General features: G+C 38.8%; 1 protein-coding gene across 16 annotated transcripts in view; it reads left to right on the top strand.

Annotated features, from left to right (window-relative positions):
- NFASC (neurofascin) overlaps positions 1-23,081 on the top strand; it is a 167,971-nt gene that overhangs the window by 35,662 nt on the left and 109,228 nt on the right. For all 16 annotated transcript variants that reach the window (XM_087929425.1, XM_087929439.1, XM_087929428.1 and 13 more), the window contains exon 2: positions 15,244-15,311. The gene's annotated coding sequence lies outside the window, so the exon portion shown is untranslated. The remainder of the gene's footprint in view (positions 1-15,243; positions 15,312-23,081) is intronic.

The raw sequence follows: 23,081 nt of genomic DNA, 5'->3' as shown, positions 1-23,081 counted from the left end.
AATGAAAGTATTTGTCAAGACTAAATTGAAACATATGTTTCTATGTAAGAGTCTAACAGAAGAATTATTAAATCTCATGTAGACATTTTAAATGTACTGGGATTTTAAGGTACTCTGTGGTTAGAGAAAGCAGACTTCCTAGTAAATTGTAGTATTATTATTAATTGGGTAATAGTAGCAGATCCTCTGAATAATCAATTTTTAGAGCCTTGCAATAATCAGCAAAATTGTACCAGTACTCAGAATTCACACATAAATTCATTACCTGAATTAGTTCAGATAGTAGTTGGGTCTCTGACTAAAAGTTTCCAAAAGCAGATGGTTTTAGAGGAATTTTTTAAAAAAGTATTTCTGATGAGCATTTCATTTTTCAGATTGATTTAGAGGGTTGAATGAAAACAAATAGAGTCCAAAGGGATCCCTTACTAGTAGAACTATAATTTGGGTTGTCTCTTATTCTCCTGTTCTTAGTTTCACCTTGCAGGTGATTAATTAGCCCCAATATACCTGATCAGAAATGTGTAATATTAACATGATGTATTTGGTTTTATGTTATCTGTTTTCATTTGCCAGTAGATCAGATTTGAGGATCAGTTTCTCAGTGAAGTTTAATGTGAAGAAAGAAAAGTGATATACAGTATGTAGTTTCTCACCTTAGGTAACCTAACACTTCCCTCATTTGAAACAAGAACAAAAGGAAAACCCTCTGATTCTCATTTAGCACAGTGTTGCTTATAGCACTGACTGGCAACATCTATTCAAAATTTCAGATCCTTTCCTGAGTTTATTTGATGCTGACAAGAACTATATTGCTATACTATACCACAGCACAATTGATGGCTAGCATATGATTGTGATAGGTAGGAATGCAAGAAGCGTTTCTCCACTGGGATGAATAGATACATCCAGTATTCAAATTTTTTTACTACCGGTTCTGTGGGTGTGGCTTAATTTGTGGGTGTGGCTTGGTGGTCATCTGATTGTATGGCCGTGGCTTGGTCACATGGCCACATGGGCATGGCTTTATGCTCACATGACCAGATGGGCATGGGTTTGTGGCCATGTGACTGGGTGGGTATGTCTTTGTGGCCATGTGGGTGGGCGTGGCCAGGTGACCATATGACCATCAAGCCAAATACAAGTGGTCCTCGTTTAATGGCCGGTTGCTTAGCAAGTGTTCTAATTTATGACTGATCTCCCCAGAGCTACATGACCTATTTTGTGAGTTTTGACAGCCATACACACACACACGCACACACACACTTACTTCTAACCCTGCTATTCTATGATTCTGTAAGGATCTCCTGCTGGAGGAGGGGGTTGGACTAGATGACCTCCGAGATCCCTTGCAGGCCAGCCCTAGATTGCTGTGTGCTTCAGAGAGTCTTCTGAAATCAGGGTTTGTGTCCTTCCTTCCTCTCCTTTTTTTTCTCTCTCCCTCCTTCCCTCCTTCCATGTATTTATCTACCCATCCATATATCTAATTCATGGTCTCCTCCCTCCCTCCCTCCCTCTCTTTCTTTCTTTTTCTTTCTTTGTCCCTTCCATCTCTCCCTTTCTTTGTCTATCCCTTTTCTTCCTTTCACTTCCTCTTTTTCCTTTCTTTCTCTTTTCTCTTTCTTTTCTTTCTTGTCTCTCTCCCTTCCTTTCTCATTCCCTCTTTTTCTCTTTCTCTCTCTTTCTCTCTCTCTTTCTCTCTCTCTTTCTCTCCCTCCTCCCCCCTCTCTGTGTGTCTCTCTCTATGGGTCTTTCCCCCCGCCCTGTATCTCTCTCTCTCTGCCCCTCTCCTCATCTTCCCCTCTCTCTTCCCTACTGTCTCTCTCTCTGTCTCTGTCTCTCTCTGTGTGTCAGTGTCTGTCTGTCTGTCTCTCTCTCTCAAAGCTCTCTCTGGGCCAAGTGCTCTTCACTACTTTCAAGGGATGCTTCCAGCATAGCTCACAATCCTTCTTCAGCCAGTACCTTCAGGCAACCCTTCTCCTCCTCTACTCGCAACCAGCGGCCATGGCGGGTCCGGGAGGGTGGCATGCACATGCGAGGAGAAAGAGGAGGAGAAAGGTCACCTGAAGGGATGCTTCCAGTGAGGCTGGCGATCCTTGTTCAGACAGTCCCTTTGGGCGACCCTTTTCCTCCTCTTGCAACCGGCAGCCGTGGTGGGTCCGGGAGGAGGGTGGGATGCACACATTGGAAGAGAAATGGAAAGGGAGGACCCAGAAGCCTTTTTTGACATCTGCTGTGCACGCTTATTCTCTTACCCCAGGGTATCTACACTTTAGGAATGAGTACTTAAAGAGAGCAGAGATAACGGCATTGCAATAGGTTGCCACAAGGAGGGTGATAGTTCCACTCCATAGAACTGAGTTATTAGTAACAGCGTTATTGGAGTGGGCTTCTGCGGGGCTTAATGGAAAGGAGGGAGAACATTTTATCAATGAGGAGGTTTTGGCAAATGAAGAGTTGAGCGGAGCTGTTGGAGGTTTAGTTTTCACAGAGACAAACGTGGACACGTTTCTCTGACAGGATAGAAAACTCTCAGAATAGATAAAAACAGCCCCTTTGTTCATGGGGAGAGTGCATTTTATAGCCGAATGACTACCTACAGAGTTGCAGAAACCCAGGCAGAATAGCCCTCCATGAGGTGAGTCAGATGTAATAGCTTGGAAGTCGCTCATGCAAGCGGCAAACAGAGGAGCTTCCACAGGGCATGAACCACCCAAGTGGAAGCTTTCTCCCTCTCTCCCTAACCTGAAGAAGGAAGAAAGCTGCATTGACTTGCTTTCTGCTGGTTGTCGTGCGAAGCATGGCGAGTGATGGCATTTGGGGTGGCGGGGTGAGGTTGAGCTTTGCAATATGCTATGGGGTGGAGCTCTGCAGCATTTGGGGGGCTGTTGAGCTTTGCAGCATGGAGTGGAAGGTGGAGTGATTTGCAGACTACACTGGCGGGGTTGGGGGAAAGGAGAAGAGGTGAGGAGGGGGGATTTGCGGGCAGTAGGGCTCAAAAGAGAGTGCACGCAAAAGCTCTTTCCATTCTTCCCAGGCCTTCATGGGTGGCATCTTCCACAGCATCAGTCCCACGCCCTTTTCCTTTGCTCATCTCTTTCATGAGCTGAGCCAGGGTGGGGGATTGAGCATGTGTGTGGGGGGGTGGAGGGCTGAGAGGGGTCGAGCACTGAACAGAACCGCTGACAGGAAGGCAGCATAGGAAAGAGGCAGCCGGCCAGACACAAGCACAGAGCAAGCAGAGCAGTGGGTGGGAAGCCCCTGAAAGAGGATGGGGGAGAAGAGGAAGGAGAACTGTGGGCAGTCTGAGGCACCTTGTTTTGTGTGCACTCCCCTGATGTAGCCAGCTTCTTTAGCTCAGGGTGGCTGATGGCTGGGGGACGGGGTGAGTCCTGCCACAGAAACCACCGCTGCTGCTGCTATCAGGACTGCTACTGAGACTGCCACTGGTTCAGCTCTGTGTGTGTGTTTCCCCCCCCCACTTTCAGCGAGTAACACCGAAGCTGGCACTTGAGGATATAGAGGTCCCATGATCGGTTGCCGCCAAGGAGGCAGCAGTGATGAAATTCAGCAACAGGGGTGGGCTGAAGCAAAAACACAGTCTTCTCCCTCATGTGGGGGTAGGGTCACCGCGCACAGACTGGGGTGGATAGGCGGGAATGGCAAGCAAACACACGCGTCTGCCTCTACACAGCTGGAGCTGGAGGCATCGGCGATGTTAATGGAAATTGATGAGACGCTTCCAGCACAGCTGGCAATCCTTGTTCAGCCAGTCCCTTCAGGCAACTCTTTTCCTCCAATCGTGACTGGCACACATACACAGACACAGAGAGTGGGGGAGAGAGAGGGGAAGATAGGGACCCAGCCATTTTGCTATCCCCTGCCATTGCCCGTACCTTCTCAGGTCAGGTGAGGGAGGGGACGGTGAGGGGCAGGACCAGCCGCTTCAGGCAAAGTGAAGAGGCGTTGACCAAGCACGGGCAAGTAGAAACCTGGGAACAGTGGCTTCTGGCTCAGCTGGCCTGAGGGGCTGTTGCAGGCATTCGCGACAAGTGGGGGCAAGAAGCCCTGGGATATCTGCCCACTCATCTGGCTGGCCAGGCCAGGCTGAGCTGGGCTGGAAAAGGCGCGTCCACTGCCGGGAGAAGGAAGAAAATATGCTCCAGGAGGGCGGGCAGGCAGGTGGATGTCCTGGGGCTGCTGTACATGCGCACTGCATGTATAGCAGCTGCACATGCAGTATGCATATGCAGCAGCCCCGGGACATCCACCCGAGCTGCGCCATGGCCAACATGTGGTACGGAAAGCTAGGAGAGCAACCGGGACAAGCAGGTGACCAGGCGACCCAGTTTGGGGGCATGGCCAGCCAGGGGTCACCACCAGTTCTGCAACCCACACCAAATCACCGCTACCGGATCTCCCAAGTAGGTGCAAACCGATTGAATACCACCTCTGAGTTACAAGCAAGATTATCAGTGCTTTGTTTATCAGTCATGCTTTACATACCCAGAAGGAGCATTTATGTACTGTCTTAGAAAGATTCTCCTTCCTGTGATAAATTCTGCTTTAGTACATTATTAGATCTTTAGAAGATGACTTAAAGGGATGTAAATGGCTTTAATCAGGCATGACACAGTCAGTTTAAGGTGAAGGCAGGTCATAAAGGAATACAGTATGCATGTGCTTTTAAAATTATTTACTGGATACTTAAAATCCTTACCTTCTTTGTCCCTTGCAATCATGGCTTTTTCATTGATAGTTGGCTCAAAAACCATTCTAGATTTTCTGCCACTACTTTTTAGCTTTTGTGAGGCAGATTGAATAGCTCTATTTTTTTTTCATTCCACCTTCATTTTATGAATAACCCATGATGACAAACATTCATAATATTCATTCCTCCTCCTATTTTCATTGATACCAGCATTGCATTAAGTTCACATGTCTGTGGAGATTCTCAGTCATGCAGGTCATGGATGAACCAAAGGTGCTTTTCAAAAGGCAACTGGACTTTCTTAGTTTTTTCTTGAAAATGTTGAACTTCTCATCCAAGAAATCTCTTCAATTCACCTTTGATTCATTCAGTTCACATGTCATGAGTGTCTGTAGGTGGAATAAAAGAATCATACATGTGAATGAATCAAATGCTGAGGTCAGATATCCAGTTTAGATATTATATGGTTTGTTTTGTATTGATTTAACATGTTGTTTGAACTAAGCCAGTTGTGAGCTATTCAGCAAACCATGATTAAACACAACAGAGCTAAGTGGCCTGAAGGCAGTCAGGATAATGTAGAATATGTGGGAGTTAAATCAGGGAATCTTGGGTTAAAATTGTTGCTCAGGCAGGTACTGTAGTTAATTGGACACTGAAGGCTAAGTATTCTCTCTGCTGAGCTTTATCAAGGTTCTTTTAATGGTACAAAGCCGAGGTAAAATGCTGCCGGTTCGGTCTGGTTTGCCCAAACTGGTAGTAAAAAATGCTACCAGTTCAGCCAAACCGGTATTTCCGATGGTCAGCTGGGCGACGATTAGTTGTGCCGTGCGATTTAGATTAGTTGGCCTTCTTGCTTTCTAGCTAATCTAAATTGCACAGCACAACTGATCCTCCCCTCCTCGCTGTTGTACTTATCTCGGAAGGCTTCAAAATGCTTCTTTTTTCAGCATCCAGGAGTTTTCCCTGAGGCCCACAAGGCTAAAAACAAATCGCGGGGAGGGGGGTGCTGTGAAAGAAAAAAAAACTTGATCCCCCAGTCACATGATCACATAGCCACATCCACCCAATCACGACCACATGGCCATGCCCACCTAGCCACGCCTACCTAGCCATGCCCACAGAACCAATAATAAAAAAAAATTGAATCCCACCACAGGTAGAAAAGAATAAAATTAATTATAATAAATATAAAATAATAAAGCATTCACATTTTCAGAAAAATTAGGAAAGATATGTACCTTTATAATGAAGAGAGGGTACCTCATTTCAGTGTTTCACAGGAAAATATCATCTTTGCAGAATATGAAAAAATTGGCTGCTTTCATCCACAGGGCCAAAGAAGCCCTTATACAGTGAAATGAGATGGCTGATTGTGTTTAGCATTACAAGCTGTGTTTTATTTTACAGTCTTATGAAATTAACAAATCTTTTCATTTATTCAGTACTGATTTTAACATTATTAACTTTATCAATTTCTATATTGCTTTTTAAAATGCATTTTTAATATCAGGGGAAGTTGAAATACAGACACATGAAAGCTGCATACGTCTTGATTAAGACCCTAAGGAGAACTGCACACTGTGGTGCTGCATAGAAGCACCACAGGAGGAGAGCGGAAATGCACCCACACACACAGATGTAATGTGTGGGAACAGAACTGCATATACTCTTTCATTAGTCCCTGGGGAAGGAAATGTACACATATGCCTGTACATATCTTACTGTTCTGAAGGGTATGTTTCCAAAACCTGAACAGAATAAAACCAACAATGGACCAGATTGGGCCAGGAACTATGGAAAAAATGAATTCCAGAATCCTCCTAAGGCTTCTCTGTAGGAGAGGAACTAGATAAAATTTTGGAATGTTGACACTGCCTCCATTCTAAGTCCCCTCCACTCTTCCTGGTCACATAATCCCAAATGGAGTCTATATAGTCATACTCAAAACTCACAGAAACACAACATGAGAGGAGAGTAGAAATATACAAAGATGCAATATGTTATTTCTTTATGTTGAAGAGAACCTCTGTGGCTAGCACTCCTGAAGGATGTGGGAAAAAAATCAAAAAACCAAAGCATGCCTTCTCTAACTTGACCCTCTCTTGTTGCAAAAGCACCATCATTTCTTGCAATTATACTAAAGTTCACTTTTAAATTATTGCTTCAGCACAATTCTTTAGGCATGAATTGACTAGTGGGTTTTCAAAAATGCTGTGTTCATTACTGACAAAACAAATATTGGTCATCCTAATACCCTAGTGCCAACATTAGTTGTTTGCTGCTGTTGCAGGGATTTTTTTTAGTATTATGGTTGGTTGAAAAGTCAGACAGATGTTTAGACTGAATTTGGCATGTTTGCCATCTGTCGAGTCAAGGATCTGGGATATTGTTGTTTGATGGTGTTTGAGGGATCTTTGCAAGATGTAAGCTATTCCAACTAAAATTGGAATTTTGCAATTGACTGATGGTGATTTTTTCAATGTCGATGGTGTTTAAGTGGTGCTCCAGATGTTTTGGATTTGCACCCAAGGCAACTATTACCACTGGTACTATCCTTGCTTTCTTTTGGCAAGTTTGGTTTATTATGCTTGGTTGCATAATCAGTCAGATGTTTACATTGTATTTCACATTTTTATCCCCCTATTATTATCATTGCATTTGACCAGAAGAAATATAAGTCTGAATTTAAGACAATCTCTTTCCTCAAAAGGAAGAAAAGTTGGACAAGAGAAAAGTATAAAATAAAATTTAAAAAACCCTGTAAATTTCCCAGTTTATCTGCCTGCTAGAATTGTCAAAACAAAAACTCCAATCTTAGGAGCTTTATCTCATCAAAAATGTATAGGTGACCCACATGGAAATGCTAAAACCAGACCTGGCCTTTTGTAAGTTTGGAAGCTGAAATTGGGCTTTCTCTGATCTTCAGGGAATACAAAGCTATTGGTTAGGAATGTCATATCTTGGCTACAAGGCCCATCCAGTTCATCACTAGATGGCAGGGGAAAAAATCCCCAGAACTTCAATTAATTAAATCTTTAATTCTTTGCTGTCGCCTTGTGATAGTCCAGATTGTTGCAGTCCAGATAATATATCCCTATTGTGGGTTAGAGAAAAAGAAGTAAAGAAGTAGAGATAAAATTTTGCAAAAAGATAATGGCAAATAATTTTTGTATTGTTGCAAAGAAAACTACAGGGATGTATCTACAAAATAACTGGTGGTTAAATCTGACTCAAAGATGTCTTTAATTTTTCAAATATGTCTGTGTGGGAGGGGGGCATTATCTAGAGACCACACTCCTAAACAATGAGCCAGGACAAAAAGTTAACATTAATGGAATGACTAAGTGAAATGTGAATTGCTTGAAAAATAAAATAGAAAATTAATTTTGTACACAGAGAGAGATAAAAGGACTACAGGAAAGAAATCTGCCCCCATCTCAAAATAAAAAGAGTTACACATACTTAACTCTGTGATAGTCCCAGTCCCAATTCACTGATTACTTGTGAAGGGAAAACTCTTTTTCCTTTTATGAAGATGAGTCTTTAAAAATCAGTAGAGAAATCGATGAAATCAATAAAGTTGGAAGCAGTCTAGAGCAGGGGTGTCAAACTCGCTGCCCGCGGGCAGGATGTGTCACATGCTGGTGCCACCCCCACCCAATTTAAGCAAAGGTGGGGAAGTCCCAATATATCTCATGATGCCACCATGACAATGCGAGTTTGACACCCCTTGTCTAGAACAAATTACAGATTTTTTCAATGTCATGAGGCTTTATTTCTTTCTTCTTTTAAAGGGTCATCTTTAGCAAATTAGCATTGGTGGCAAGATTTCTTGGCTATCCCAGGTTTCCTAGGCGGATCATTTCCTCAAATCTCAATTCTAACTCTTGGCTATAGCCTTATTTTACAAAATATATATTCAGAGCACAAATGTAAATTTGGGGCTGTGAAATAATTCACAGGATTGCAATTGTGTATAGAAAATAAAACACACCATTGGTTCCTAGGTCAATTATCTTCAAATGCATGTAAACAAAAATCAGAAAGGAAATCAAACTAGAAGATAAGTTTGAAAGTTTAAAATAACCCAGGCATTTGAAAACAGGCAAAGCAATTAGAAGTCTTTATGAATACACTGATTGTTCCTTGGCTTCTTGCCTTCCATTCTCTTGCTTGCAAATATTATTAGAATTTTATGCATATTTGAGGATGAGGGAGTCTTGCAATTATTTGGCTCAAACTTAAAGCACTTGATACAACATCTTAGAATTCACACACTCCTCTTTAGTAATTTATTTTAGGCAAAGTGAAACATGTTCAATCTTTATCAAAGTATGAAAATATTATGCAAAAAGAAAAAAATTATATCCTAGTTGAATTTCCAATACTGTTTATGAACTTCTAAAGAATTTCCCTCCCACTCCTTTATATACCACGTTGATGGGTCATTGTGTCCAAACAGCTGGATATGATCACTTAATGCATATTAACAACTTCCAAAGGGAAAGCATTGTTGTTCTTAATACATGGTAGAGTCACTAGACTCCTTAATAAATACTGTCAAATATTTTGAAAAGGCGTGCTTTTGAAGTACCACTTTTATTTTGAAGAAAACACTGCTGTGGTTCCCATACGTAATATGTATTCTTGATCTGGATTTCTTGCTGAAAATACATTCTAGCTATTAACTACCCACAAAGGGGGCATTTTTTTAAAAAGTCAGGTGAAATCTCAGGTGATATGAACAAGTGAGAATCGGAGACATCCAAAGACAAAACACACACACTTAAACCTTTCCTTTGGAATGTTTGGATAATCTGAAAAAGGAAAGTCTGAAAGTATAACAACAGAGAAAGGAATTTGTAGCATATCATTGTTTCTGTTTTTGCTGTACTAGAAACAGAACACTAAGTGGGCTGGTAGTTCATGCTGAATGCTTCCTACCAATGTCCTTCAGAAAGCATAGCTGAAAAGAATGTAAATATTTAGCAAATAGGCAAAAAGATATATGTTTCATCAGTTCCCAATCTGGTATTAAGTATTTGCCCATAGATAGGGTGATATATTAAAGGCATAGCACAGATTTAGAATAGAACATTGTCAGTTTAAAAAACTCTAAAAATATAAAAATAAATACTGTGTTATAATGCTACTACTAAGACCAGCAAAAACATTTCAAAACTTTTCATTGGATTCAGTGGTGGGATTCAAAGTTTTTTAATACCAGTTCTGTGGGTATGGCAGGAGAAGGATATTGTAAAATCTCCAGTCAGAAGTGGTATTTGGTCCGAACTGCTCAAAATTTCTGCTACTGGTTCTGCAGAACTGGTCAGAACCTGTTGAATATCACTTCTCATTGGATTCATTGATAAAGAAGAAAAAAAATGGTCATTGTAGAAAAGAGAAGTAGGTAGTTTGTATACATTTTCTATTGAGCCATAATGTTTTATGCCTTTGGTTTAGTATGATGACTGAATCCTCCTTCATGTTCTATAAATCATTGCTTATGACTTAGTGTTATCTACAAATCATATCACTTGGCTTGTTCAACAAACCAAGTTTAAAATAAAGCATAAAGCATTGAAGATGGGCTCCAGCATGAATCTGAAAGCTCAGAAGACTAAACTTCTGGTCCTGGTAACTGACCCAGATTGGATACCACATTTCCTGATACACATATATTCACCTTCATTTTGAAAATAAAACATAATTTAGCATGATCTGCAGTCCAAGCTAAAGTGATGTATATGCTGTTTCCACAAGAACTCAAAGAGCAGCGTTGGAATCAAAATATTTGAGTAGATATGCCTTTCATCTAATTTCAAAAGCTGTATTCTGAAAAGAAATAAAACTGTATCACTTTATAATTGAAAATAATATATCTTCAATGTCTAATGTCTCGTTTCCATAGTTGTTTCAAACATATTAATTAAGGTGAGAACTACAATATTTTGGAAGGTTAATGTTTAAGTAGGTTTGTCATTCAAAAGCAAACTGTTTCCACGTTGGCACAGAAATAAAGGTCAAATCTCACCTCCCTCCCATCTTCCTCAAGTGTGTCACTTGGAAGCTCTCATTTCTGGGAACATTTACAGAAAACCTTGGCATGCTAGAGAACATGCTGTTAGTAATAGGCAAGGACTGTGTGCAGAGAAGAGAGAGAGTCCCACAATGGCCTTTCTATTCTATACTTACCTCAAGTGTTTAGGAAGGAGAAAGCCACAAAATGAAGAAATCCAACAGGCATGTCTACAATATCTCTTCAGTGACAAACCAGTCAGGACCTTTGACAATAATCACATTCATATGCCACCCATATATTGAGGGAATTGGAACATTCATCAACACCTTGCATCACCACATATGATAGAAGCTTCAGAGCTGAAGAAGCTTCTTGGATGAGAAGCTAAATGTCTTCAAAGAAAAAACAGAAAGTCCAGTTGCCTCTTGAAAAAGCATCTTTGGGACAATCATGACTGGGAGGACTGAGAATCTCCATAGACGTGATAGAAAGCTAATGGCACCAGATCTTGTAGCCACTCATTTTGTTCTGACAGGTAGAAAAGCCCACTCCAATATATGCTAAGGCAGGGTTGTCAAACTCATGTGGTCATGTGGTCACATGATGTATCGCAACTTTATTCCCTTCATTAAAATGGGGGTGAGCGTGGCCAACGTATGATGCATCCAGCCAATGGGCCACGAGTTTGACACCCCTGTGCTAAGGCAAATATTGTGAAATAAATCTAAAATAGGAGTCCAGTTCTGTTTATTAAAGTAGATTTGGAGGAAGCAAAAATCAGGCAATGTAAAAACACACTGAAATTATATGGCTATTGTTTTTTCTCCCAGATTGTTATTCTGGTATTTGAAATATATAATTATATTACTATTACAATTGCAGTTTCAATTTTTAAAACTTCCTTCAATACACTGCATGCTACTCCTAATTGCCACCTTTGAATCCTTTCTCAAGAAGAAGGCTCTGTTAAAATCTTTGTTGAACAAAAATGGCCCCTTCCTACTTGATACTAACTAGTTTTTCCTTTGCCATTGATTTTGCTGCCTGCCTCACTGTCTCATGCAGGAATCCAAATTAAAGTACCCATGACAAATGGGTGTCTAGCCTTTCCTTGTACTCATCTACTAGAGAGCCTACCACCTCACTGATAATTGGATCTAATGTCAATAGCTGTTAAGAAATGGTTTCCTAACATTCATTTGGAATCTTCTGGTTGGGTTGGAATGAGCATAATGTGATTTGCTTGTTATTGGCTTAGTGTGATGTGTGAACTCAGTTATTATGGCGCAGTCAACAAAGTCTTGTTAAAACTATGGCTTATTATGGTATATAAACCCAGTCAGTGATTATGTTACTCTTGAGCTTTTATTGTGGCTTTTAATAAAATGTTGTGGTATAAAGAACAGGTAGTCCTTTACTTACAATCATTTGCTTAGTGACTGTTTAAAGTTACAATGACGCTGAAAAAAGTGACCTAGGACTATTTTTCACACTTAACACCTGTTGCAGCATCCCCATGGTAACATGGTCAGATGCTTGGCAACTGGTGTGTATTTATGACTGTTTCAGTGTTTTGGGGTCATGTGATCCCATTTTGCAACTTCTGACAAGCAAAGACAACTGCAATTATTCTCTTAACAATTGTGGCAAAAAAAAAAGGTTGTAAAAAGGGCAAAATTCACTTAACAATTGTCTTGCTTACCAATAGAAATTTTGGGTTCAGTCATAAGATGAGAACTACTGTGGTCTTGTTGAGATCACTCTATAGGAAATTTCATTCCACTTTTCAAAACATTTCTGTGTCTCTGCAGTTTTCAACTCAGTAGCGTTTCCTAGTCTGTGGTGAATGTGCTGTTGAGATATTTACTCTTTCCTTCAGTTATTATTCCTTGAAAATGTGAAATTGTGTTTCTTTAAAGATTTTTCCCCTTTCCCTTCTTAATTTCCCCCACTCTAAACAAATGTTTAAATACTTCCTTCTGGACTGTGGGTGACCAGAGTTTTGGCTACCACACTGAGAAAATTATTCAGTGATTCATTTATCTATTGTTTTCAACTGATACCACCTCCATCTATTCAACCAGATTGTTTTTGTTACTGCCTTTGCATTTTTCCCCATCTCAGCATTTCTCCCATACATTGGTTATCATGATAAGCCCTTGCTACGCATCTTCTTTTAGCCAAGAGGAAAAAGGTCAAGATTTAAATGGTTGAATCTAAGGTTAATGATTGAAATGCCAGGTTTTTGATTCACCTTTTGAAAGTGTCATGTAAAGCTTGCTAGAGACTCATATTTGTATGTAAAGTAAGAAATGCAATGTTGTTCCTGGGTTTTTTGAACCTCCCCTGTCCATTATCAAATTTTATATACTGAGAATGATGGGCTAGAAATTCATTCAGGAAACTCCCTGCATTTGTACAATATGGCAAAGTACATTCTTTTAACACAGCACTCTTTTGATCATACTGGAGAAGAAAACAACATTTCTATGTTCTTCATTAAACAATGCCAAATGCTCATACTAATTAATAGTAATTATGCTGATTGAATGGATTTCAAAATCAGATGTGATAGTGTGGTGAAAACATTTTCTTTGTTTCCAGGAGGCAAATAAATAACCAGAAAAGATGCAACTGCCCAAAGTCAAATAAGGACTGTGCATTTTTTTAAAAAAAAAAACCTGTTCTTTGACCATGAGGAAGAATGGTTGCTTTCTGATCCTGAATAAAGAATGTTATTAGGAGGCTGGCAACGCAATCTTGTCTACCATAACAAAGGGCTGTGACCCAGAAACTGTCTAAGCTCCAGTATCTTGCTGGTTGTATCAGGAGGATAGAAGTGCAGACAAGGAGACATTTCTCTCTCTCTCTCTCTGTCTCCCTCCCTTCCTCCCTCCCTCCTTCTCTTTCCAAATATTTCTCTTCCAAAGGATAGTGAGGAAAATTACATTGTAGATTTTGCTTTCAAATGTTAGAAGCCCTTTCTGTCATTTTAGTGAGAATCTGAAGGAACCTGTATTTGCCTAGTTACAGTCTCTGGCTATAGAACTATAGAATTATAAGAACTATTTCTTATAATTACAGCAGATGTGTGTACAAAACATTTCAAAGTGACAGAAACAGTCATGAGTTCAAAAAGTATGGCTCAACCTCAAATAAATTAGGAGGCTTTTCTAACTACTGTATTTTGGAAATGTTTTGAGCTTGAGCATCTTTGTAAATCTGGCTGTTTACATAATCTGTTTGTGTCATTTGAAAGCTTCATCAAAGCACACTTATTCCTAAACCAGTCTTCCATAAATAAGCAGTTGATGCTTAGTTAAACCCAGTTGCACTGTTCAGTTAAAAAGATATTTTAAGAAATGGTTAGGAAAAAGAAGCACAATCATAGAATAAGATCATTTGAATAATTCATGATTGACCCAAAGGTGCTTTTTTCTCAAGAGGCAACTGGACTTTCTTTTTGCCTCTTGAAAAAAGCACCTTTCAGACAACCATGACCTGGATGACTGAAAATTGCCATAGACAAATTCATGATTGATTTAAATGAAAAGATTCCTCTAGTACCACTTGAGGAGGACAAAGAATGAATCCAGCTGGGTACAGCCTTTATTAGGGCTTATCTTATGATTAAAAGAGTAGAAAGAAGCTTCCTCCTTTGCTCTTATATCTTTGGAGGGTTAGCAGCCCTGTTTTGAGCAATCCAGTGTCTTGTTATAGGGAGATTCTCCAGGACAGCTGTGAGGACTATTCTAGGTATCAATCATATAATGCTGCTCTGAGTTGGACTTTGGTTGGACAAGTACAATGGAAATGGCATAGACACAATGTTGCTCAGTTATCTGGGAAGAGGTTAGACGTCAGGAATTTGACAGGGTCTTTGGTACTGGGAGTTTTGTCACCTGTTCTCAGGATCCATGCCTCCACCCCCTGGCTGGTAAAGGCATCTTGGAAGGTGACATGGGATGGGTCTAAGTAGTGACTAAGGCCTTCCTATAGGAGTGGGTGGTTCTACATGCCTTGCAATTGTCCATCCTTGGATCTAGCAGCATTTGAACAGTTTCAATCTTTTGAACAGTTTCAATATTTTGTCCAGACTGCAATTTTCCTTTTTTTTAGTAAGGGGAGAAATAAGTGACTTTAATGTGGGATGTCTCAAGACATACTTCTACCATTCCCATTTAACATCTGCATAAAACTAGACTTACTCTGCTAATGATAGATTGGAATTCTGGTCACATCAGAGAATAATGTTAACATGGAATTGGGCAAATGTCTCCTCTTCTTCTACACTAAATACCTAGAGAATTCATTACTTCATGCTTCAAAATATCAGGTTCAAAAGTGTCTGAAGGTTAAAGAAAGCAACATGAAGTATTAAAAATATAAATAGTTAAAACCTCTAGAATCTTCCTTGCATTCATTCTAAAAGGGTTTGTTCTAAAGTTGAACAGATTTATAAGCAGGCCATTAATTTTTTTTTCTTGATTTATCCCCTCTTGTTCTATAGGCTGTTCAGTATTAAATCAGGACTAAGACAGAAGCATTTAAATCAGTATCCAGAACCATAGTATTCAGGTAAGACATTTACTATATACATTGTGCATGGGGTTATGAATGGGTAGCAATAAAATCAGACTAAATGCCAACAAGATGGAGTAGCTGTTTGTCTGAAAACAATCATTATCATGATCCTGTTGATAACTTTGGAAGGGAGTTCTGCAATTTGAAATGTTCTCCTGGGCTCATAGGTCTTCCTGGATCACCAGGTGGAGCCATGTCCAGAGGAATCACAGTATCCTAGCAACAGTTATTCATCATTTCATCACCACATGGTTCAACTATTATATTATGTTCTCAATGTGAGAGCCTCTGAAAATAGGGAATTATATTATAAAATATAAATATTATATTCTGCAAAGCTTTTTAAATGGTGCCGTTTTGAGATTGATTATGAATGCTGTTATGAGTTTATATGATGACCACAGTCCTATCTAAGTTTGCTACGTATATTTTGATTACCTGAATTGAAAAGGAGAAGGAAGAAGGACCTTATGCTATTTAATAGGCAATTTTGTATGGCCAAATTAAACCTAAGCTTCATATTATTGAGGGATGACAGGTGCAGGGATGGGTATTTGAATTCAACTGAGTTATACTCTGAAGTTTATCATTAAATTAATTTCCTGACCCTTGCTATAGTAAGTCATGTTATTATCAGAATGATTTTAATGGCCCCACCGAGGGATGGGATTCAAATTTTTTAACAACTGGTTCTGTGGGTGTGGCTTAGTTGGTGGGCATGGCTTGGTGGTCATGTGACTGACTGGGTGTGGCCAACTCAATATCACTCTCATCAAGGCACGCATCTTCTCTCCTGGCCTCTCATGACTGTGGGGATGCTGCAATAGTTGTAAGTGTGAAAAATGTTCATAAGTCACTTTTTTCAATGCCATTGTAACTTTGAGACAGGAAGTCTAGTCCTGCCAACAATGTAATAAAGGTTAACAGAGAGGCAGTTTCTGTAAGCAACACCAGAATGTTTCCTTCCTGCCTTCCTTACAGGATTAGGCCAGTAATTTCTTCTAACAGCCAGTTCTCTGAACTGCTTAGAATGTTAGCAACCGGTTCTAGTGAATAGGTGCGAACTGGTAGAATCTCACCCCTGGCCCCACCCCTCTCATAAGGTAGCTTTTTTGTTTACCTATGCTGGATCAGGGAGCAGCAGTAGCAACTGTAGGAGGAAACATAGTTGAAATACTGCATTTTTCACCAACTTCACTGTTGCTCAGTTTGATTTCCTAAGCTGTTTCTTTGTGTATGTATCAAGGAAAAAAAGCATACATACATGCATGCATGCATATATATTCATTCACCCAGGTATAATTGTCATGCTGTTCCTTTTGATATAAGTTATGCAAAGCGAAAAAAGTAAAAAGATAATAATCCAAAAGTTATCTCACAAGGATAGAAAAAAGGAAACAAATCTAATTCTACTGATACCAACCCTTTCTTACTAACCCTTTTTTTTACTAACCCTTTCTTTACTTTTGTGCACATGCAAGCCCTTCTTGCTTATCCATATACCGCTTCTTACATTTAGTTAGTAGGCAGAAAAAAGATTCTATGAAATTAAATATGAGAAATATTTTCATTATCTTGATTCAGAAAGTATTGGCCAAGTTTACTACATTTGTAATAAGAAATTTACTAGAGGTCCATTACAGTCTGATGTATTTGAAAGTAACTGGTGCAAATTATTTGAATAATTAATGTCCCAGTATCACATGCAAATTATTTGAATAATTAATATTATTCAATATTACCATTTTGATATGCATGTCAGTTAGGCAAAAATGTTTCCAAGTCCTTCTAGTCTTTGAAAACTGTAAAAAAGTCTGTAAATGATATTTTCACACCAAAATGAACTGAAATCATGTGTCGCTATACTGCAAGGGAAAAATAGGATTAGTGAAAGTTATCTAAAATTATAATAAACAGGTCCAAAGTTAAAGAGATAGCAAGTATGGTTTTTTTTACTATATAACAAAAACAGTATGCGTTGACCATATTATCGTGATCAGGAAGGCTGGATGTCACAAGTATTTAATTCCAGCTACATATATGTAAACTTAGTAAAGGATTTTATTAGCAAAATTCCAGCAACCATATGTATAAATTTTCTTAAATATATATCAAGAAAAGAAATGGAGAGAATGAAAATGGCATCTTTAAGATAGACACTCACTCACTCACTCACACACACACACATACACAACACTTACAGCAAGAAATCTTATGGTATAAGATAATTGAAGCTGATTTTTTCTCTCACTTTTATAACAAAAATGTTCAGTTTCCTAATAATTATATATAATTAATGCTATAGTAGGCTGAATTTGCCATTTTTGCTTTGCAAGCTAAGAGAAGGCAAAACCATATATCTTGGAGGTGGGGTTGTTTCTGTTAGATGGTTTGCTTCCATGTTCATTGTCTCTTCCACATAAACTATAATTTATTGGCTCAATACATACAATTAAACTATAAACCAGGGTGGCCAGGGGGAATAGACCAAATTAAGCCAAAACCTAATAAATTGCTTTAAGACTTAGTGTGTTGGACAAATGCAATCCTTAATACTTATAGGATACCCATCCAATTCATTCTTCTTCTATATCAGTGTTTTGTGTTGATCTGGCTAGGACACAGAATTTGAATGCAGTTGAAAATGTTCATGAGGGTTTTTTTTATTTTAGCAGTACAGTTTGTGTATTTTCTAGCATTGTTGTTTTTCAACTTTTTATTAGTCTGTCTTCAGCCATCACTTGGTATCCTTGGCTGCAGGGTTTGTTGCAGACCAACAGCTACAGTGCTCTTGAGATGCTGAATTAGTTCACAGATTTTCAAGTCTGCTGACGTTTCTCCTCTTCCATTCTTCCCCCCACCCTGACAATTGAATGTGCACCCTTTCATTGATGGTGTTTTGTCTGCATATGTTAGCAACAGATCCATATGTTCAGCACCCCCAATAGATGTTTGGATGGATGGCTATGATGAAAGCATGAAAACTACCGAAGCTTCAGATTTGAGAGGAAGGGCCATTATATCAATTCTGAAATCCTTATTAAAATGCAGCTGGTAGTGAGTCAGAATTTAAATAAGAAAAAGGTATTATCAAAAGATCGATATGGATTTGTTTTGTTTTCAACTAACTTCAAGCATGTACATTATCATCCCTCTCTAATATCCTGCTAAATCTTTCCTTCTACAAAACTCTTAAGTCATAAAGATTCTGTTCAGTAGGCAGTCTGACAAATGTAAATTGCAGACTCTTGGATATCAGCAATTTTGCTTGGAGAAAGTTGGATTTTTTAGAAATACCCTGCTATTGGAGGGTGGACAAATAGGGCTGTCTTATGGGACCATTTCACCCTCATCAAAGGACTTCTGCATAAATTAAACAATTCCAATCAACTTTTAATAACCTCTCCACCATACCAGACTGATTAAGTGCAAGCAGCTGAAAAATTCAAAAAGTATTTCACTTCATTCGTATTCTAAATTCTGTTTTTAGTTTCTCCTTAGAAATTATAAGCATAGTTCTTTTTCATCCCTTGCTTAGTCCTAGATTAAAAAGTAGTCCTGTTTTTCAAACATGCCTATTTATATTTTAAATGCCTCAAATGAGTAGGTTGTCTTGAAAGCTCTCAAATATGTCTAGTGGAAGAAAAATATTTGTTTTTTCTAGTTTATTTATCTAATTTAATGATAATATTGTTCTTAGTGGCATGGACCTATTAAATATAAATGTAAGGAATTGTGATGACCCGTAGTCTCTCAAAATAACCCAACACTCAAAACATACATTAAAGTCCGGTAAGGCCTTCAACTTAAACTTCACTGTTTTATTAGTCACAGATTAAAGTCACAAAAGTAAATAATGAGGCAAACAGAAAACCAAAACAAACCGCATTGATGAGAGTTCCGAAGCAAGCTAAGATAACTAATCATAAACTCCAGGAAAATAACCGAGAAAAGTCCATGGGAAGAACACCAGCAAAGATAAACCTCTTTCAAGGTGAACACTAAATTGACTCCTGAAAATTCTAACTGCGCAGTTGCAAACTTATATACATAGCTGCCACCCGCAAGCCACAAGGAGGATCATGGTAATCTCCTCTTGAGTAGACCTCACTTTTCCCTGATCCTCTCCCTCCCTGCGTGACCTAGGATGGATAGGGGATGGGCCTGGATCCTCCTCTGATTGCTCAGCCGGCCTCTGCCCTTCCCCAGCCTCCTCCACCACCTCTGGAGCCACACTCCCACTCCCTGTTGGCTGTTTCTCCTCTTCCTCAGAGTTAGTCTCCACAGGGGCATGGCAGGAATAATGCTATTTATGTATCATATTTATATGGCCACCCATCTCACAAAAACATGAGTTTGGTGAAGTGGTTAAAGTGCTGGCCTAGAAATAGGAGACTGAATTCTAGTCTGACCTTAGAGATGAAATCTGGCACTCCCAAATCAGCTCACAAGGTTGTTGTGGGAAAAACATGAAGAGTAAAGAATATTATATATTGGTTGCCTTGAGTTATTTAAAAATAATAATAAAAGTGGAATAATTTAAAAAAATCTATTGTATCCCGGAAACTGGAGGAAAAGAAATGGAGCCTGCAAGGATTGAAGACATTACAATTATAACTTGTCCAGAATACAAAAAAGAATAACTGGGCAGGGTAAATCTATGCACATTTTACTTGAAAGACATACTATATTCAGTGAGCCAATTGCTAACTGGATTATAGTTTGAGACTACTGTATGTTTCTTCTTTTAAATCCAGTATTTTTAACAGAAATATGAGCTAATTAAATCTCTAAACCCAAAGTCTGGAATATGATTTTATTATATTTTTATAGCATTGCCAGAAGTTATTTTGTTTTTGTTTTTGAAAAGCACCATTAAAAAAAAGTAGGCACTCTGCTTCTGTATAGTACATCAAATGGTAAGCTGTATTTCTACTGGTATACAGTATACATTGTGCCCATGCCTTTAGATACTATTTATAAATAAAAAGATGGACAGTCCACAGTCATAATCCATTTACCTTTCTTGAAAGAGGAATTCTGCCAAACAGTTGAGATGTCCGATATCTTCCAATATCTATTCCTAAGTGATGATACAGATTAATAATCAGCTGATTTTATAAGAATCAGCCTACAGGAAAATTGCTAAAAGTCATTTCTGCAAATGGCCATCTCTTGCATAATGTTCTTCCTGTGCAGTGGGTCCCCCTTGATTTGCATTCAGTGCTAGGTTAAGGGACATTATGGATGAACATTTAGTAGTCATGATGTGGATAAGAGTCTTTTCTTTATTCATCAATCATCCAAACTGCGGTATTTTAAAACCATTGTGAGTGAAGGCCTGTGTTTGCCTACAAGGCAAAAAAATAAATGCAGAGGCAGCAGTTTTAAAGTGAATCTTTCCAGGGACCAATTTGAAAAATTCTTTCCCATCACCTATTTAGTTCTTGGCCATGAACTGCAGATGTTCTTTGAACACAGTTACAGCAACCAGGTTGTAATCTTTGCAATGCTCCAGAAGTTGTTTCGGATAGCTATAATGCCTGGACTGAAAGAAAACTGTGACAAATTACTTTTGTATTGCTGAACACAGAAAAGGACATGGTCTGTGCAGCTACCACTTATCAAGATCAGCTCAAAGGATGCTTTATGATATAGATACATACAGTTTGTTTTCCTTTTTCAGATGACTAAAATTCACATTTCTTCTTTTATTTTTGGTGGAAAAATATAAGCTCTTACACTTATTCATCTCCCCAGTATATCAAAGCAAGTGGACAGGTGGTGTTTCAACTTAGAATTTAAGAAATATTAAACTGGGTTCAATAGCAAAACCATTTTCATGATGTACCCACAGATCTCATATTCTAAACATCTATATATTATCTTTATAATCTGGCCAATATATCTATTTTATCACACTTCCTTTTGAACACACCATTTTATTGTTCATAACATTTCTGAATTCTAAAGGATTGAGGTTGCTAGTAATGTATCCTTTTTTCTTGTTCTATCCTGCTTTTATATTGCTATGGGGAAAATACAATGGTGTCTTTTTTTATTAAAATTACCTATAATAGCTCTAAACCAATTAAAGGAGAATAGTTTGTTGAGAAGGCCTACCAAATATTCATAAGACTACAGGATAATACAGTATAAAAACAATATTGTCTTCATTTGTGTTTAAGTGGAGGCTTGATAGCATCTCTTTGGAGTGCTTTAATTCTGACTGTTATTTTAAGGAAACAGTATTTAAAGAAATACAAAAATTAAGAAGTTATGAAATGAGGTGAAATGTAATGGCAGCAGTGTTTTTGATGCTAGAATCTGTCAACATGGGAATCACAAAAAGCTTCACTGAGTTTTGCTGTGCCCAAAATAAATTTAATTTATTTTGGTTTCCTTCAGCAATTCGCTCTTGAGATGTGCTCCCTGATTCAGCTATTCCTCAGCATAGGCAAACATTCTTATTCTTTTCTATCTTCTGACTTTGATCCCTAGATGACAGCATTCTGAAGGACTTGATGAAAGGCACAATGATTAGGATAGAGTATGCTGAGTTTTGGATAGGAATTGTGTTGTATTGTTGCTAAATCTATTGAATCTTACTTCTGGCTCTTGGGATGTTCCTTTTGAGAATCATGATAGGGAACATTAGGCCAGATATGGTACTTTTGTAGGAAATACATTACTAAATGAAAAGGCTTGTAATTTATTGATCAGAGCTATGTGATCTACAAAAATCTAGATGACCACTAAATGGCACCAAAAATACTGAATAATATCAACATCTAGCTATTGTCCTGATTCTTGTAATTCAGATTTAATAACTTTAATATTGCTTCCTGCATAAAGTTCTTGAACATTTGGACTTTTTAATATATGGCATTAGTTTATAAGTATCACTGATTCTGATATATTTGTATAACTTTCCAGTGTTTAAAATCAGTTAATGAAACTTTAATAAAAGCAACTAGAAAGATTTACAAATATAAAGTTAAGAAAAATCTAAATATATCTACTGTATTTTGTTCTTGCATGGATTTTGTCACTTCACAGACTATAGAAATACTCTGTCCCACCTGCTCCAATCTGATCTCTTAGGAAAGAAAGACCCTCAATTCCATTTGGTTGAAGAGATAGGTTCTAAAGATGCTGGCTGCAGTAAAGTCAGGCTAGAACTAAATTTCCCATGCTAAAAGGATACAAAATATTTCCCCTCATCCAATCTCTCCCCCATGACCAGTCCATCTTCAGCCAATGAAAATTTGCCTAGTTGTTTTGAGAACGCTGAGATGTGTCCAGTAATCTACGTAGATTGCTTCTACGGGTATATGGCCTTGAGCAGAGGTGGGATTCAAATTTTTTACCAACCGGTTCTGTGGGCGTGGCTTAGGTGGTAGGCATGGCTTAGGTGGTGGGCATGGCTTAGATGGTGGGTATGGCTTAGGTGGTGGTCGTGGCTTGGTGGTCGTGACTGGGTGGACATGGCTTAGTGGTCATGTTATTGGCTGGGTGTGGCCAACTCAACATCACTCACATCGAGGCACGCATCTCCTCGCCTGGCATCTCAAGACTCTGGGGATGCTGCAACAGTCATAAGTGTGATAAATGGTCATAAGTCACTTTTTTCAGTGCCATTGTAATTTTGAATGGTGACTCCACACGAGCAAAGTACCAGCAAAGGAAGGGAAAAAAATTCCAGAGACGTTCCAGAGACAGGAAGTCTGGTCCTGCCAAAAATGTAATAAGGGTTAACGGAGA

Source organism: Pseudonaja textilis, chromosome 3 (assembly GCF_049901715.1).
Source record: "Pseudonaja textilis isolate UNSWEBS1 chromosome 3, rPseTex1.2, whole genome shotgun sequence".
Classification (NCBI taxonomy): domain Eukaryota; kingdom Metazoa; phylum Chordata; class Lepidosauria; order Squamata; family Elapidae; genus Pseudonaja; species Pseudonaja textilis.
Note: the sequence above shows the minus strand (reverse complement) of the source record. Positions and strands in the feature narration are given on the sequence as shown.